Source organism: Piliocolobus tephrosceles, chromosome 5 (genome assembly GCF_002776525.5).
Source record: "Piliocolobus tephrosceles isolate RC106 chromosome 5, ASM277652v3, whole genome shotgun sequence".
In the NCBI taxonomy this organism is placed as follows: Eukaryota; Metazoa; Chordata; class Mammalia; order Primates; family Cercopithecidae; genus Piliocolobus; species Piliocolobus tephrosceles.
This window is the reverse complement of record NC_045438.1, coordinates 133,451,370-133,465,969: the sequence shown is the minus strand read 5'-3', so window position 1 is coordinate 133,465,969 and position 14,600 is coordinate 133,451,370. Positions and strand designations below refer to the sequence as shown.

At 48.5% G+C, this 14,600-nt stretch overlaps 1 protein-coding gene and 1 non-coding gene across 8 annotated transcripts in view; one reads left to right on the top strand and one right to left on the bottom strand.

Moving 5' to 3' along the window:
* The first annotated feature begins 4,128 nt into the window (after positions 1 to 4,128).
* PPARD (peroxisome proliferator activated receptor delta) overlaps positions 4,129 to 14,600 on the top strand; it is an 86,953-nt gene continuing 76,481 nt past the window's right edge. For 3 of the 7 annotated variants that reach the window (XM_023212613.2, XM_023212606.2, XM_023212609.2), the window contains exons 1-2: positions 4,129 to 4,266; positions 8,618 to 8,701. The gene's annotated coding sequence lies outside the window, so the exon portion shown is untranslated. Of the gene's footprint in view, positions 4,267 to 8,617; positions 8,702 to 10,445; positions 10,536 to 14,600 lie in introns of all 7 variants that reach the window. The other 4 variants (XM_023212608.2, XM_023212607.2, XM_023212610.2 and 1 more) reach the window with 3 other exon arrangements.
* On the bottom strand, positions 12,733 to 12,867 carry LOC111543220. Its single transcript, XR_002731783.2, has one exon. It is a non-coding gene; the product is annotated as a small nucleolar RNA SNORA16B/SNORA16A family (small nucleolar RNA).

Below are 14,600 nucleotides of genomic sequence, written 5' to 3'. Positions count from 1 at the left end.
TCAGCTTAAGGAGATTTGGGGCTGAGATGATGGGGTTTTCTAAATATACAATCATGTCATCTGCAAACAGGGACAATTTGACTTCTTTTCCTAATTGAATATCCTTTATTTCTTTCTCTTGCCTGACTACCCTGGCCATAACTTCCAACACTATTTTGAATAGGAGTGGTGAAAGAGGGCATCCCTGTCTTGTGCCAGTTTTCAAAGGGAATGCTTCCAGTTTTTGCCCATTCAGTATGATATTGGCTGTGGGTTTGTCATAAATAGCTCTTATTATTTGGAGATACGTTCCATCAATACGTAGTTTATTGAGAGTTTTTAGCATGAAGGGCTGTTGAATTTTGTCGAAGGTACTTGAAAGGAGGAGGGGCTGGGACGGGAGCTTTACGCTGAACAGGTTGGCTAAACATACATAATCTGGGCAATTTTTGTGTGTGTTTTTAGTAGAGACGGGTTTCACCATGTTAGCCAGGATGGTCTCGATCTCCTGATCTCGTGATCCGCCTGCCTTAGTCTCCCAAAGTGCTGGGATTATGTGGGGAAAAGAAAGAGATCAGCCTGTTACTGTGTCTATATAGAAGGAAGTAGACATAAGAGACTCCATTTGGCTCTGTATTTGAGATGCTGTTAATCTGTGACCCTACCCCCAACTTTGTCCTTGCAAGAGACATGTGCGAAGGTGATTTAAGGTTAAAAGGATATTGGGCTGTGCAGGATGTGTCTTTGTTAAACAAGTACCTGAAGGCAGCTTGCTGGCTAAAATTCCTGCCCCTCCCTGGGCAATGGAACATCTGGGGTAATACCCATTGTGTGCCTTGTTTACTGAGTAAGGGGAAAATGCCTTTAGGAATAAGGTGGGACTTGCTGGAATAAGGTGGGACTTGCTGGAGCAATACTGCTAAAAGGTTTATGGAGATGTCGCATATACATCTCAAGGCACAGCATTTTCCTTTAAACTTATTCATGTTACAAGGATTTTTTCATATGTCTTACTGCCAATTTCCTCCCTACAATAATCCTATTGTCCAGCCACTCCCTTATCCTTTTAATGGTAAAGATAATTCTCAATAAATACTAAGGGAACTCAGAGGCCTGTGCCGGCGTGGGTCCTCTAAGCTGAGCGCCGGTCCCCTGGGTCCCGCTTTTCTTTCTCTATACTTTGTCTCTGTGTATTATTTCCTTTTCTCAAGTCTCTCGTCCCACCTAACGAGAAGCACCCACAGGTGTAGAGGGGCAGGCCACCCCTTCAGGATTACAGGCGTGAGCCACCGTTTTTTGTTTGTTTTTGTTTTTGTTTTTGAAGAGGCAGGGTCTTACTATGTTGCCCAGGCTGGTCTTGAACTCCTGCACTCAAGCAATCTGCCCACCTCGGCCTCTGAAAGTGTTGGGATTACAGGCAAGAGCCACCGTGACTGGCAGAAAATGTAGTTTATTCTTTAGGTAAGAGTGTGTGACTTCTTACCTATCTCAGGTGTAGGTCCTGATTATAATTTGGTTTCTTATTGCCACAAAGAGTGCACATTCTGTTAGTCTATGATCTGTTTTTTTTTTTTTTTTTGAGAGGGAGTCTGGCTCTGTTGCCCAGGCTGGAGTGCAGTGGCGCAATCTCGGCTCACTGCAAGCTCCGCCTCCTGGGTTCCTGCCATTCTCCTGCCTTAGCCTCCCAAGTAGCTGGGACTACAGGCGCCCGCCACCACTCCCGGCTAATTTTTTGTGTTTTTAGTAGAGACGGGGTTTCACCGAGTTAGCCAGGATGGTCTGGATCCCTGACCTTGTGATCCGCCCGCCTCGGCCTCCCAAAGTGCTGGGATTACAGGCCTGAGCCACCGCGCCCGGCCTATGATCTGTATTTTAACATTGATGCTGGTCAGATATTGTGTCTAAACTGCAAAAGGGAGGGAGTATAACTAGGCATGTTTGACTTCCTGACCTGTCATGGCTGGAAATTCAGTTTTTAAGGTTTTTCTGGGGTCCCCTTGGCCAAGAGGGTCCATTCAATTAGGGGGCTTAGGATTTTGTTTTTAGTTTACAGGGGAAATAAGCTTGTTAGGGGTAGACAGATCTTCAAAGCACGAGTGTTGGCAGGAACTTAAGCAACAAAGAGATATGGTTAAAATGTCTCTTTCTCTTTCTCCGTAGAAAGCCAGAGGAATTTGTGTTTTCTCCAGAGAGGGTGGGACAGAGGAGAGAATGGTGGGGCAGAAGGGAGAGTTAGTGATTTTGGAGGAGGCTAGAGGGTGCAGGGCCAGTTAGAAAACCTCAGCTGGGGGTGTGGAAAGGACTTTTAAAAACTTCTGAGGGGTGAGTTTAAACTGTTTGCCATGTATCATGTGACCTCCCCCAGGGCCCAGAGTACCTTAATGTCTTTGTACTCGTGAATGTTTTGTGTGGGAAGGGTGCGGGCAGTCTTCAGGGAGAGCTGAGTTTCCTCTCCAGACTTCTGAACTGCGGTACAGCAACAGCCTGGCAAAAGCAGAAACCCAGAGGCAGAGATATTTAGGAGAATATAAATTCCCAGATATTTGCAAAAAATATTAAGGGAGGGGCTTTGACTTTCACAGTCCATTTTTACTTCAGTCTCAAAGGGCAAGGAAGTTGACGTCTAAGTTACAAATATAATGCACAAGCATTTCAAAAAGTAGGGGGAAAAAAAAGAGAAGCCAAAAGAAGGGGAAAAAAAATCACTCATCCCTGCCAGGCACGGTGGCTCACGCCTGTAATCCCAGCACTTTGGGAGGCTGAGGTGGGGGGATAACTTGAGTCCAGGAGTTCAAGACCAGCCCGGCCAACATGGCAAAACCCGTCTCTACTAAAACTACAAAAATTAGCTGGGCGTGGCAGGGCGCGGTGACTCAGGCCTGTAATCTCAACACTTAGGGAGGCCGAGGTGGGCGGATCACGAGGTCAGGAGATGGAGACAATCCTGGCTAACATGGTGAAACCCTGTCTCTACTAAAAATACAAAAAATTAGCAGGGCGTGGTGGCGGGCGCCTGTAGTCCCAGCTACTCAGGAGGCTGAGGCAGGAGAATGGCGTGAACCCGGGAGGCGGAGCTGGCAGTGAGCAGTGATCGCGCCACTGCACTCCAGCCTGGGCGACAGAGCGAGACTCCGTCTCAAAAAAGAAAAAAATTAATTAATTAATTAAAAAAAATTAGCCGGGCGGCGTGTGGCACGTGCCTGTAATCCAAGCTACTTGGGAGGTTGAGGCAGGAGAATCGCTTGAACCTGGGAGGCGGAGGTTGCAGTGAGTTGAGATTGCGCAACTGCACTCCAGCAGGGGCGACAGAGTGAAACTGAGTCTCAAAAAAAAAAAAAAAATCGCTCATCCAGATAGCTAGGGTGTGGCCTAAGGAGCTTGTGGCCTACGGAAGGTGTGGCCGAAGGAGAGGCAAGGGGTAATCTTTAATGATGATGGAGAGGAGCCGTTGGTCATATACGTGAGAGTCAAGTTTTGTTCATTGCCAGATGAAAGCCAACTTCTTCCACCAGATTGCCTCCCAGCTGCTAGGTAGCTGGTACATCTTAAGCGGTAGGTTGGGTTAATAGGTCCCTTCCAGGTCTTCAAGACCTGGATTAAGAAGTAAGAACAGAATTTTCTACAATAGGGAGGATGTCTCCCATTTTAGGTGAATAAGCGTATTACATAAGCACATGGGAAGAAAGGTTAAGAACTCTAAGACCGTAAATTTCCAGTTGTAGAAGCCTCTTGAAGGCTGAAAGCCCTTTTTTGAAAATTACAGGCGGTATGATCTCCTCCAGTGGACCTAGCACTGGGTTAAGAGTCTCTCCAACTGCAAGTCACGTACCTTTTCTAGGACTAAGTTTCTTCACTGGAAGATGAGGAGGTTGCACTAGATGACCTCGAAATTCCCTTCCAGCTTTAAATTCCCTCTTGTGACACTTGCTGGACTTGTTCTGCTGGCCCAGGCGCTCCCCTGCTCCTCCCTGAGCTGCTATGTCCGCATCCCGCACCAGAGGGCGCCACAGGCGGGCCCTGGGCAGCGTGCGGTGGGCGGAGAGGCAGAATCAGGGGAGTCTCCAGGAGGCGTGGTGATTGGTCCCCGCCAGGCGGAAGGGGGCGTGGGGAGGGAAGGGCCGAGCAGCGCGGTGACGTCGCGCTGGTGGGGGCGGGACCAGGCCGTGGAGCGTGTGACGCTGCGGCCGCAGCGGACCTGGGGATTAATGGGAAAAGTTTTGGCAGGAGCGGGAGAATTCTGCGGAGCCTGCGGGACTGCGGCGGTGGCGCCGTAGGCAGCCGGGACAGGTCAGTCTCAGACGAGAGAAGTGGGCAGGCAAGTGGCGGAGGGAAGCGGCGGACCTGGGCCGAGGCTGCCAGCGGGACTGGGGCGCAAGGCCCGGCGGCGGAGAGCGGGGTGCGGGGAGCTGCCAGGGTCCGCGGACAGCGTCGCGGCGGCTTCCTGATGCTCCGGCCCGCTCCTGTCAGCCGCCGTGCCTTGCCGTGTAGGCGCCCCGCCGCCCCTGCACCCCCCGCCCTTGGACCCCCATAGCTGCTTGAGTGAGTCCGAAACACGGGCCTCCTTCCACCCGACTCTGTGCCCCTTCTTGGGCCTCGTGGCTCCGTCTCCTCCCACTTAGGAGAACCCTGTCTCAGGCCCGGGGGCCTCTCCCACTCCCCTCCCCTGCCTCTGACCTCTCCCTTCACCCCTTTCTGGTGTCCCCGAATCCATTGCCGTATCTACCTAGGGTCTTTTCGGGGATCTTTTCCTCTGTCCCCCTCGTTATCCTTGTCTCCTGCCTTCATCCTCCCATCCTTGTCTCGCAGGCTTTACTCTCTTTCCCCATCCCTGTCCCCTTATCTGTGGCCTGATCCCTCCCAGTAGTATGGGTCCTCATCCTCTTCCCCAGGGTGTTCCTAGGCTTTTTCCAGCTCCGGGCTTGCAGTGCCTGTCTTCCTAAGACTTTCACCTTGGCTCCCTAAGAGGCCCTGTTTTTGCTCCTCTTTCCAATTTCCTTCGTATCAGTTCCGTCCCCTACATTCCCACCTCCTTTTCTCTCCCTGTTCCTTTCCCCTGCTTCAGGGAGAAGCGTTAGCTCCACACTCTACTCTAACTTGACCTGCAGTTGACAGAACCATGGGGTGGGGTGGAGGTGTTCAGACCTTGATCGAATTAAGAGGCTGATTGACTAAAGGAAATAACAGATTGTGTGGGAGAATTTACTTGGGTGTTGCATCAGAGATGATGTCCAATTTGTAGGCCATTCTTCTCATCTCAGCTTTAATACTTCCCCTTTATAGGGCTGTTAACTTCCAGGAACCCTTGGGGAGAGACGGTGCTGAGCTGGATGTGTGCCCGGGTAGCCAGAGGCTTTGTCCAATTCTTTTCCCTTTCCAGGAACCAGGGTTTTGTGTCTTTCCACTCTGGATATATGGAATACACTTGTACCATGATACCCCAGCCTTTCTGTGCCCTCACTCCCACCCTCCACCCTGTGCTCCATCCCAAAGGGCTAAGAGAATTCTCCAGAAGCTGTGCCGCAGAAAATCCTTGTGGTCTTCAACCTTTTTTCTGTGTACTTTTTTCCAGAACTTTTTTTTTTCCCATTCGAGTTTTGAAATAGATTGCTGGCCTGATAGCCCTGGGGCTGGCGGGCATCTGTCCCTTTTATTATTGGTGGCTTGAAACAGCTGCTGATTTTCTCTCATATCTCTTTGACAATCTTTGGCCAACTGAATGTGCCTCTGATGTTGGTCACTGAGCATGTTCTCTTGGAGTCTCTTCTCCCTCTTTTTTCTTTGTTCTTTTCTGAATCTAGGGAATCCAGATTCCCCCTCTTTTTCCCTGGGAGCTTAATTTCCTCTGTATCCAAGAGGAAGGGCAACCCCAAAGTTCTGTTCCCTTTGCGCAGACATAGTATGAGGTATCAGATTGATAACTACCTGGGCAGGTTGTGGGGCTGCAGTAGTTAGACCTTGTCAGGAACTTGAGCAGACACGTCGGCTTCCAGTCACATAGATTGTCTTTTCTGGGGCTTGAGAGCCCACCACTTTACATGTGTGTCTGGATGTTTAACCTTACCAAACAGAAAATTCTCTTCATATCCTTCAGTTTGAGCTCCTTTATTTGGCGTTGGTTCTCTAAAGAAATATTCAAGAAATAACATATCCTTTGTTTCTACCCAGTCTGATCTTGGAGGATTCTGAAAGCATGACCCACTCTCATGTTTAGAGATGAAGGCTCATTGTTTCACCTGGCCCCAGGTTTCTAGGGCTCCTCTTTTTGCTGTCTTTGAGCCAGATTGGACACAGGAGTTGGCAACCTTTGGGAGCTGTGGTGGAGAGCCAAAGGAACCAGCTTGACCAGACTTTAAAGTTTTGTAATCCTCTTGTGCACTGACTGTTTTCTGTGAAAGCAATAGGATTGTGGATGGCCTGTCGTTGAGCCAGTCCCCTCTTCACTGACCCCAAGACCCCCTTTGCAGCACTTGCAAGGATTTGGGCAGACTGGACCAGAGGGTTTCCATGTTCCGGTGAATAGCATCTCTCCAGGGTTTTAGTGGATCATTCTAAAGAGGTAGAGGTCAAGTGTTGGACAGATTTTTAGTCTAGTCTCTGGCTCTCAAAGACTCCTCCTTACTCTTTTGAGCAGTTTGTTACTCCTGGCCATGCTTACCCCTTAGTAGTGCTCTCTGCTGTGGTGACAGGTGAGAGATTTGAGAACAGGTCAAGGCCAGTCCTTGTGGAGCAGCTTGGGCACCAGCAGCCCTAGCTGGATAGCTTCTTGCAGTTTGTCCACTCTCGTTTTCTGAGAAGGTAGTCATGATTGTCAGTTACCAAATTCCTTCCCATTCAGTGATTTTTGCAGAGTCTGGGTCTGGATTTTCTTTCCTTCTTTCTTTTCTGACACAAGGTTTTGTTCTGTTGCCCAAACTGGAGTGCAGTGGTGCTATCATAGTGCATTGTAACCTCGAACTCTTGGGCTTGGGGATCTTCCTGCCTCAGCCTCCAGAGTAGTGGGGACTACGGGTGTACGCCACCATACTCAGCTAATTAAAAAACAATTTTTTGGTAAAGACAGGCTCTCACAATGTCTCAAACTCCTGGCCTCAAGCAGTCCTCCCCACCTTGGCCTCTCAGAGCACTGAGATTACACGGACTGCTTGTTTGGCTGCCTTTCTCTTTGCCTTTTCACCATGGCCTTCTTGTGTAATATACGCCTTAACCCATTCAGGAAGAATTGCTCCTCCTCAGCCTTTCAACCCCACCCATGGTCCCTTAGCCTCCTTCCCTTAGGGCCTGGTAAGAGGATAGACAGTGTAGGGGACTGGCCTAGGAAGCCATTAGGCCTCTGCTTTGGGCCTACAGCTGTCCTGACTGTTGTGCAAGATGTCTTCAGGGCCTGCGGATTCTGGCACATCCTGGAGTAGTGCAGCTCCTCTCTCTCAGGAGTTGGACCTGTCACTTTTTTTTTTTTTTTTTGAGACAGAGTCTTGCCCTGTCGCCCAGGCTGGAGTGTAGTGGCGTGATCTCGGCTCAATGCAAGCTCTGCCTCCCGGGTTCATGCCATTCTCCTGCCTCAGCCTCCCGAGTAGCTGGGACTACAGGTGCCCGCCACCACGCCTGGGTAGTTTTTTTTATTTTTTAGTAGAGACGGAGTTTCACTATGTTAGCCAGGATGGTCTCGATCTCCTGACCTCGTGATCTGCCCACCTCGGCCTCTCAACATGCTGGGATTACAGGCGTGAGCCACGGCAACCATCCTGGACCTGTCACTTTAAGGGCTTCAGCTGTATCCTGTCCCTGAGGCCCAACTCCCTGAGTGCTCCCTGCAGGCTGGGAAGCTGAACAGTGGTGCCTTCCTCCAGTGCCTCTGAAGGGCCTGGAAATTGCAGGACCCAGCTCCACTGCTCAGCATTGCCCACACTGGAAACGTTCTCTTCCTCCCTATCCAGGTCTCTGTGGGATTTGTCCATTCTGCCAGGCCCTTGCTTAGCCCTGTGCCCGATGCCATTGTCTATGCTGTGTTGTCCCAGATTACCTAGTAGCTGCTGCTTGGAGATGTTTGGTGTCCCTGAGCATTCTTCTCTGCCTTTGGAGCCAGGGGGAGGAGCCGCTTGCAACAGCTGGATTCCAGGATGTCAGAGGAGCCTTTGGAACTTACCTTGAGCCTGGCAGGGAGAACATGGCCCCTTGTATCAGGTTTCAGACATATGGGTCTTCTTCCTTGGCAGAAGGCTCCTAGCCTTCATAACTCAGCAGGCTGGTGATTGGGATGTGACTCCAGTTCATTCTCCAGGGGCTTTGGTGAAGGAATCAACTATGACTCAGAATATCTTCATTTATGAGCTGCTACCCATGGGGGATATTGGGCACCAGCTCCTTTCTTACCTTGCCTGCTCCTTCTGCCCTGACCTGATAAAATCAGCAAAGCCAGCGTCTGTGTGCTTAGGAGCGAGCAGACTCCTTCTAGGATTGGGGAAATATTTGCTGACTCAGGCTCACAATCACATCTCAGGGTGGTGTGTAAGGGACAGACGAGGAGCCAGATTACCTTGGGAGCACTCTTTGAGTTATGGTGGGTATAACTTATTAGAGTTGCTTTTAGGGCCCCTGGCATTTCTCAGCTAAAGCTGTTGGGGTTTTTTCTATCCTGCAGTGTTGTACAGTGTTTTGGGCATGCACATGATACTCACACAGTGGCTTCCGCTCACCAGCAGATGAAGACAGATGCACCAATGAGGTAATCCCATTTTCTTTACTCAGGGGTCCCTGATCACCGCTGACACAGGATCCAGATTTAAGATCCTGACCTTGAAGATGAAATATTTTCACTAGGGCTTATTCCCAGATTCCAGGTTCCTGTCACAGCATCTGGTACCAGTTGCTTATGCGTAGTATAGACATTTATTAAGTAATTATTGAATGTCTGTGGTTTACATAGTTTTTTCAGGAGCATGGAGATTCCCACCTTTGTGCCCATTAAAAGATAAACTCCACAGGGCAGGGAGTTATTTTGCTGCCTGTTGTGTCTAGGATAGTGCCTGGCACAGAGGAGATAATGAATAAATATTTGTTGAATGAATAAATGAACGGACTTTCATCTTTGCCCATGTGGGTACCTAGGGTGCCAGACTACAAAGATGGTGTCCATCACTCTCTCTTATTTAGGGAGCAAATATATATATGTTTTTGTTTGTTTGTTCATTTTGGAGATGAAGTCTCGCTCTTGTCCCCCAGGCTGGAGTGCAATAGCGCGATCTTGGCTCACTGCAACCTCCTTCTGGGTTCAAGCGCTTCTCCTGCCTCACCCTTCCAAGTAGCTGGGATTACAGGCGCCTGCCACCATGCCCGGCTAATTTTTGTATTTTTATTAGCGATGGGGTTTCACCATATTGGCCAGGCTGGTCTGGAACTCCTGACCTCAGGTGATCTGCCCACCTCAGCCTCCCAAAGTGCAGGGATTATAGGCGTAAGCCACCACACTTGGCCTTTTTTTTTTTGAGATGGAGTTTTGCTCTTGTTGCCCAGGCTGGAGTACAATGGCATGATCTTGGCTCACTGCACCCTCCGCCTCTCAGGTTCAAGCGATTCTCCTGCCTCAGCCTCCTGAGTAGCTGAGATTACTGACATGCACCACCATATCCGGCTAATTTTTGTATTTTTAGTAGAGATGGGGTTTCACCATGTTGGCCAGGCTGGTCTCAAACTCCTGATGTTGGGTGATCCACCCGCCTTGGCCTCCCAGAGTGCTGGGATTACAGATGGGAGCCACTGCACCCGGCTGGGAACAAATATTTTTGAGTGCCAACTATGTGCCTGGCACTTGGGAAATGATAGTAGTAAAAAACAGATCCAGTCGCTGCCTCATGGGTCTGTGGTTTGCTGGTGTATATGCGAGCTGGCCATAACACACAGAATTGTTTCTTCCATCTCTGCAGGGGTAGGAGCTTCTCACCAGAGTCTGAACAATGCTCTGGGTTTCCCATTGCTGTTTCCATGTTCTCAGGATGCCTGGCAGGTTTTATAAACTCTCAAAGTGGAGCTCCAGGGAATACAATGTTCATTGTCCTCTTTGGAAGGCTGGATTGTGGGTCCCTGCTGGGGGCCAGGGAAACGTGGGCCTCCTGCCTGGTTTGTTTTAATCTCTGAAGTTCAGTGGTTCCAGTAGCTGTTTGTGGGCTTCACTTCCCCTTCTCTGCCTTTAACACCCTGCAGGTTTTCCTGTTGTCAGACAGGGTGGTGAGTCCCTGTGTCTCTGTCCGTAGGGGTCAGGTTGTTTGTAGATCTTTCAGGAAGGTCCTGGGTGGGGTGGCCCTCCTGCTTTCAAACCCATACCAAGTGCTTTCCTCTGAAGGGAATGTAAGGGAAGAAGAAGTGGGGAGTTTCAGAGGCTTCTGAGGTTCCCCAAGAGGGAAGAGGTCGAAGTACCCCTTGAGCAGGGAGAGCTACTGAGTTGAACTGATTTGCTTTGTCATTTGCTTTAGCAGCAGCTAGGCCCAGTGACAGCAATTGTACATGCATTTCCAGGGGTCAGTTGTCCAGTTCATCCCTGAACCTTGAGCTCTCAGTCACAGGTAGGAGCTTCGCCTTGCCTCCCCTCCCCTCCCCTCTCTTCCCCTCCCCTCCCCTTCCCTCCTCTCCCCTCCCCTCCCCTCCCTTTCCCTCCCCTCCCCTCCCCTCTTGATGGGGTATTGCTATATCACCTAGGTCCAGGGGTGTGTCCAGTCTTTTGGCATCCCTGGGCCACGTTGGAAGAATAATTATTATCTTGGGCTACACATAAAATACACTAACACTAACAATAGCTAATGAGCTAAAAATAAAAATGGCAAAAGAATCTCATGTTTTAAGAAAGTTTACGTTATTTGTGTTGGGCTGCATGCGGTCAGTCATGGGCCATGGGTTGGATAAACTTGGCCTACCTAGGCAGGCCTCTCACCACAGCCTCCCAAGTAGCTAGGACTACAGGTACACACCACCATGTCTGACTAGTGTTTTTTTTTTAAATGGGTACATAGTAGTAGGTGTGTACATTTATGAGGGTACATGAGATGGTTTGTTTTTGTTTTTTTTTTTGAGATGGAGTCTCACTCTGTCGCCCAGGCTGGAGTGCAGTGGCCAGATCTCAGCTCACTGCAAGCTCTGCCTCCCGCGTTTGCGCCATTCTCCTGCCTCAGCCTCCCGAGTAGCTGGGACTGCAGGCGCCCCCCACCTCGCCCGGCTAGTTTTTTGTATTTTTTAGTAGAGACGGGGTTTCACCGTGTTAGCCAGGATGGTCTCGATCTCCTGACCTCGTGATCCACCCGTCTCGGCCTCCCAAAGTGCTGGGATTACAGGCTTGAGCCACCGCACCCAGCCTTTTTTTTTTTTTTTTTTTTTAATTTTTGTTTTTGAGACACAGATTCACTCTGTCACCCAGGCTAGAATGCAGTGGCCTGATTTCAGCTCATTGTGACCTTCGCCTCCTGGGTTCAAGCGATTCTTGTGCCTTAACCTCCTGAATAGCTGGGATTACAGATATATGCCACCATGCCCAGCTAATTTTTATATTATTGGTAGAGGTGGGGTTTCACCATGTTGGCCAGGCTGGTCTTGAACTCCTGACCTCAGGTGAGCCACCTGCCTTGACCTCCCAAAGTGCTGGGATTACAGGCGTGAGCCACTGCGCCCGGCCCATTAGATGTTTTGATATAGGCATGCAATGTGAAATAAGCACATCCGGAAGAATGGTGTATCCATCCCCTCAAGCATTTATCTATTGAGTTGCAAAAAGTTATTTAAAAATGTATAGTTATTATTGACTATCATCACCCTGCTGTGCTATCAAATAGTAGGTGTTACTCATTCTTTCTGTATTTGTTTTGTGCCCATTAACCATCTGCACCTACTCCTGCAGCTCCTCACTACCTCCCAGCCTCTGGTAACCATCCTTCTACTCTCTATGTCCATGAGTTCTATTGTTTTGATTTTTAGATCCCACAAATAAGTGAGAACATGTAATGTTGGTCTTTCTGTTCCTGCCTTATTTCATTTAGCATAATGACCTTCAGTGTCATCCATGTTGTTGCAGATGACTGGATCTCATCCTTTTTTATAGCTGATAGTACTCATTGTGTATATGTACCACATACTCATTTGTTGATAGACACTTAGGTCACTTCCAAATCGTAGCAATTGTAAATAGTGCTGTAACAAACAGGAGTGCAGATCTCTTCAGTATACCAATTTCCTTTCTTCTGGGTATATACCCAGCAGTAGGATTGCTGGATCATATGGTAGCTCAATTTTTAGTTTTTTGAGGAACCTTCAAACTATTCTCCATAGTGGTTGTACTGATTTACATTCCCACCAGCAGTGTGTAAGGCTTCCCTTTACACTTTCTCTACATTCTCACTAGAATGTGTTATTGCCTGTCTTTTGGATATAAGCCATTTCAAATGTATGTATTTAGAGATGGCATCTGGCTCTGTCACCCAGGCCTGAGTGCGGTGGCATGATCTTGGCTCACTACAATCTCTGCCTCCTGGGTTCAGGTGATTCTCGTGCCCCAGCCACCCAAGGAGCTGGGATTTATAGGCACACGCCACCACACCCTGCTAATTGTATTTTTAGTAGAGATGGCATTTCACCATGTTGGCCAGACTGGTCTCGAACTCCTGACCTCAGGTGATCTCCCTGCCTCAGCTTCCCAAAGTGCTAGGATTACAGGCATAAGCCACTGCACCACGCCTGGCCTTTTTTTTTTTTTTTAGTTTTTAAATTTTACAATGGAACTGTATCTTCCCAAAATGTTGCAGATGAGTTACAAGAAACAGAATGACGACTATCAAGGAAAACTGTCGCTCTGGGCTCCTCTTTGACCACAGCAGCTATGTAGAAACCGCTGCAGCTTTTACAAGGGCCACTGATATAAGCTATTTTAACTGGGGTGAGATGACATCTCATTGTAGTTTTGTTTTGTTTTGTTTTGTTTTGAGATGGAGTCTTGCTCTGTCGCCCAGGCTGGAGTATAGTGGCACCATCTTGGCTCACTGCAACCTCTGCCTCCCAAATTCAAGCAATTCTCCTGCCTCACTCAGCCTCCCAAGTAGCTGGGACTCTAGGCGCCTGCCACCACGCCCGATTAATTTTTGCATTTTTAGTAGAGACAGGGTTTTCCCATGTTGGCCAGGCTGTTCTCAAACTCCCGACCTTAGGTGATCCACCCACCTCAGCCTCCCAAAGTTCTGGGATTACAGATGTGAGCCACCGTGCCTGGCCTCATTGTAGATTTGATTTCCATTTCTCTGATGATGAGTGATACTGAGCACCTTTACATATGCCTGCTTGCCATTTGTATGTCTTTTTTTTTTTTGAGATGGAATCTTGCTCTTGTCGCCTAGGCTGGAGTGCAATGGCACAATCTCGGCTCACTGAAACCTCTGCCTCCCAGGTTCAAGCGAGTCTCCTGCCTCAGCCTCCTGAGTAGCTTGGATTACAGGCGCCCGCCACCATGCCCAGCTAATTTTTGTATTTTTAGTAGAGACGGGATTTTGCCATGTTGGCCAGGCTGGTCTCAAACTCCTGACCTCAAGTGATCTGCCTGCCTTGGCCTCCCAAAGTGTTGGGATCACAGGCATGAGCCACCACACCCAGCCTATATGTCTTCTTTTGAGAAATGTCTGTTAAAATCTTTTGCCCATCCTTTTATCAAATTATTAGTTTTTTTCCTATAGAGTTGTTTGAGCTCCTTATATATTCTTGTTATTCACCCCTTGTCAAATGGGTAGTTTGTGAATATTTTTTCTCATCCTGTGGGTTGTCTCTTCACTTTGTTGATTGTTTCCTCTGCTGTGCAGAAGCTGTTTAATATGGTGTGATCCCATTTGACCATTTTTGCTTTGGTTGCCTGTGCTTGCAGGGTATTGCTCAATAAATTTTTGCCCAGACCAGTGTCCTGGAGATTTTCTCGTATGTTTTCTTGTAGTAGTTTCATGGTTTAAAGTCTTAGATTTAAGTCTTTAATTTATTTTGATTTGGTTTTTGTATATGGCAAGAGATAGGGGTCTAGTTTCATTCTTCTCCACGTGAATATCCAGTTTTCTGAGCACCATTTATTGAAGAGACTGTCTTTTCCTCAGTGTGTGTTCTTGGCACCTTTGTCAAAAGTGAGTTCACTGTAGGTGTGTGGATTTGTTTCTGGGTTCTCTATTCTGTTCCATTGGTCTATGCATCTTTTTTTTTCTGAGATGGAGTCTCTCACTCTGTTGCCCAGGCTGGAGTGCAATGGCACGATCGATGTTGGCTCACTGCAACCTCTGCCTCCCGGGTTCAAGCAATTCTCCTGCCTCAGCCTCCTAAGTAGCTGGAATTACAGGCATGTGTCACCACGCCTGGCTAATTTTTTGTGTTTTTAGTAGAGGTGGGGTTTCACCATGTTGGTCAGGCTGGTCTCAACCTCAGGATCACCTGACCTCAGGTGATCCGCCCACCTCGGTCTCCCAAAGTGCTGGGATTGCTGGCATGAACCACCACACGTGGCCGAAAGATGGCTTATTTTGAACTCAACTTTAGAATATTATAAAACAGTATTCTCAAACTTTTTGGCCTCAAGATCCCTTTAGATTCTTTTTTTTTTTTTTTTTTTTTTTTTTTTTTTT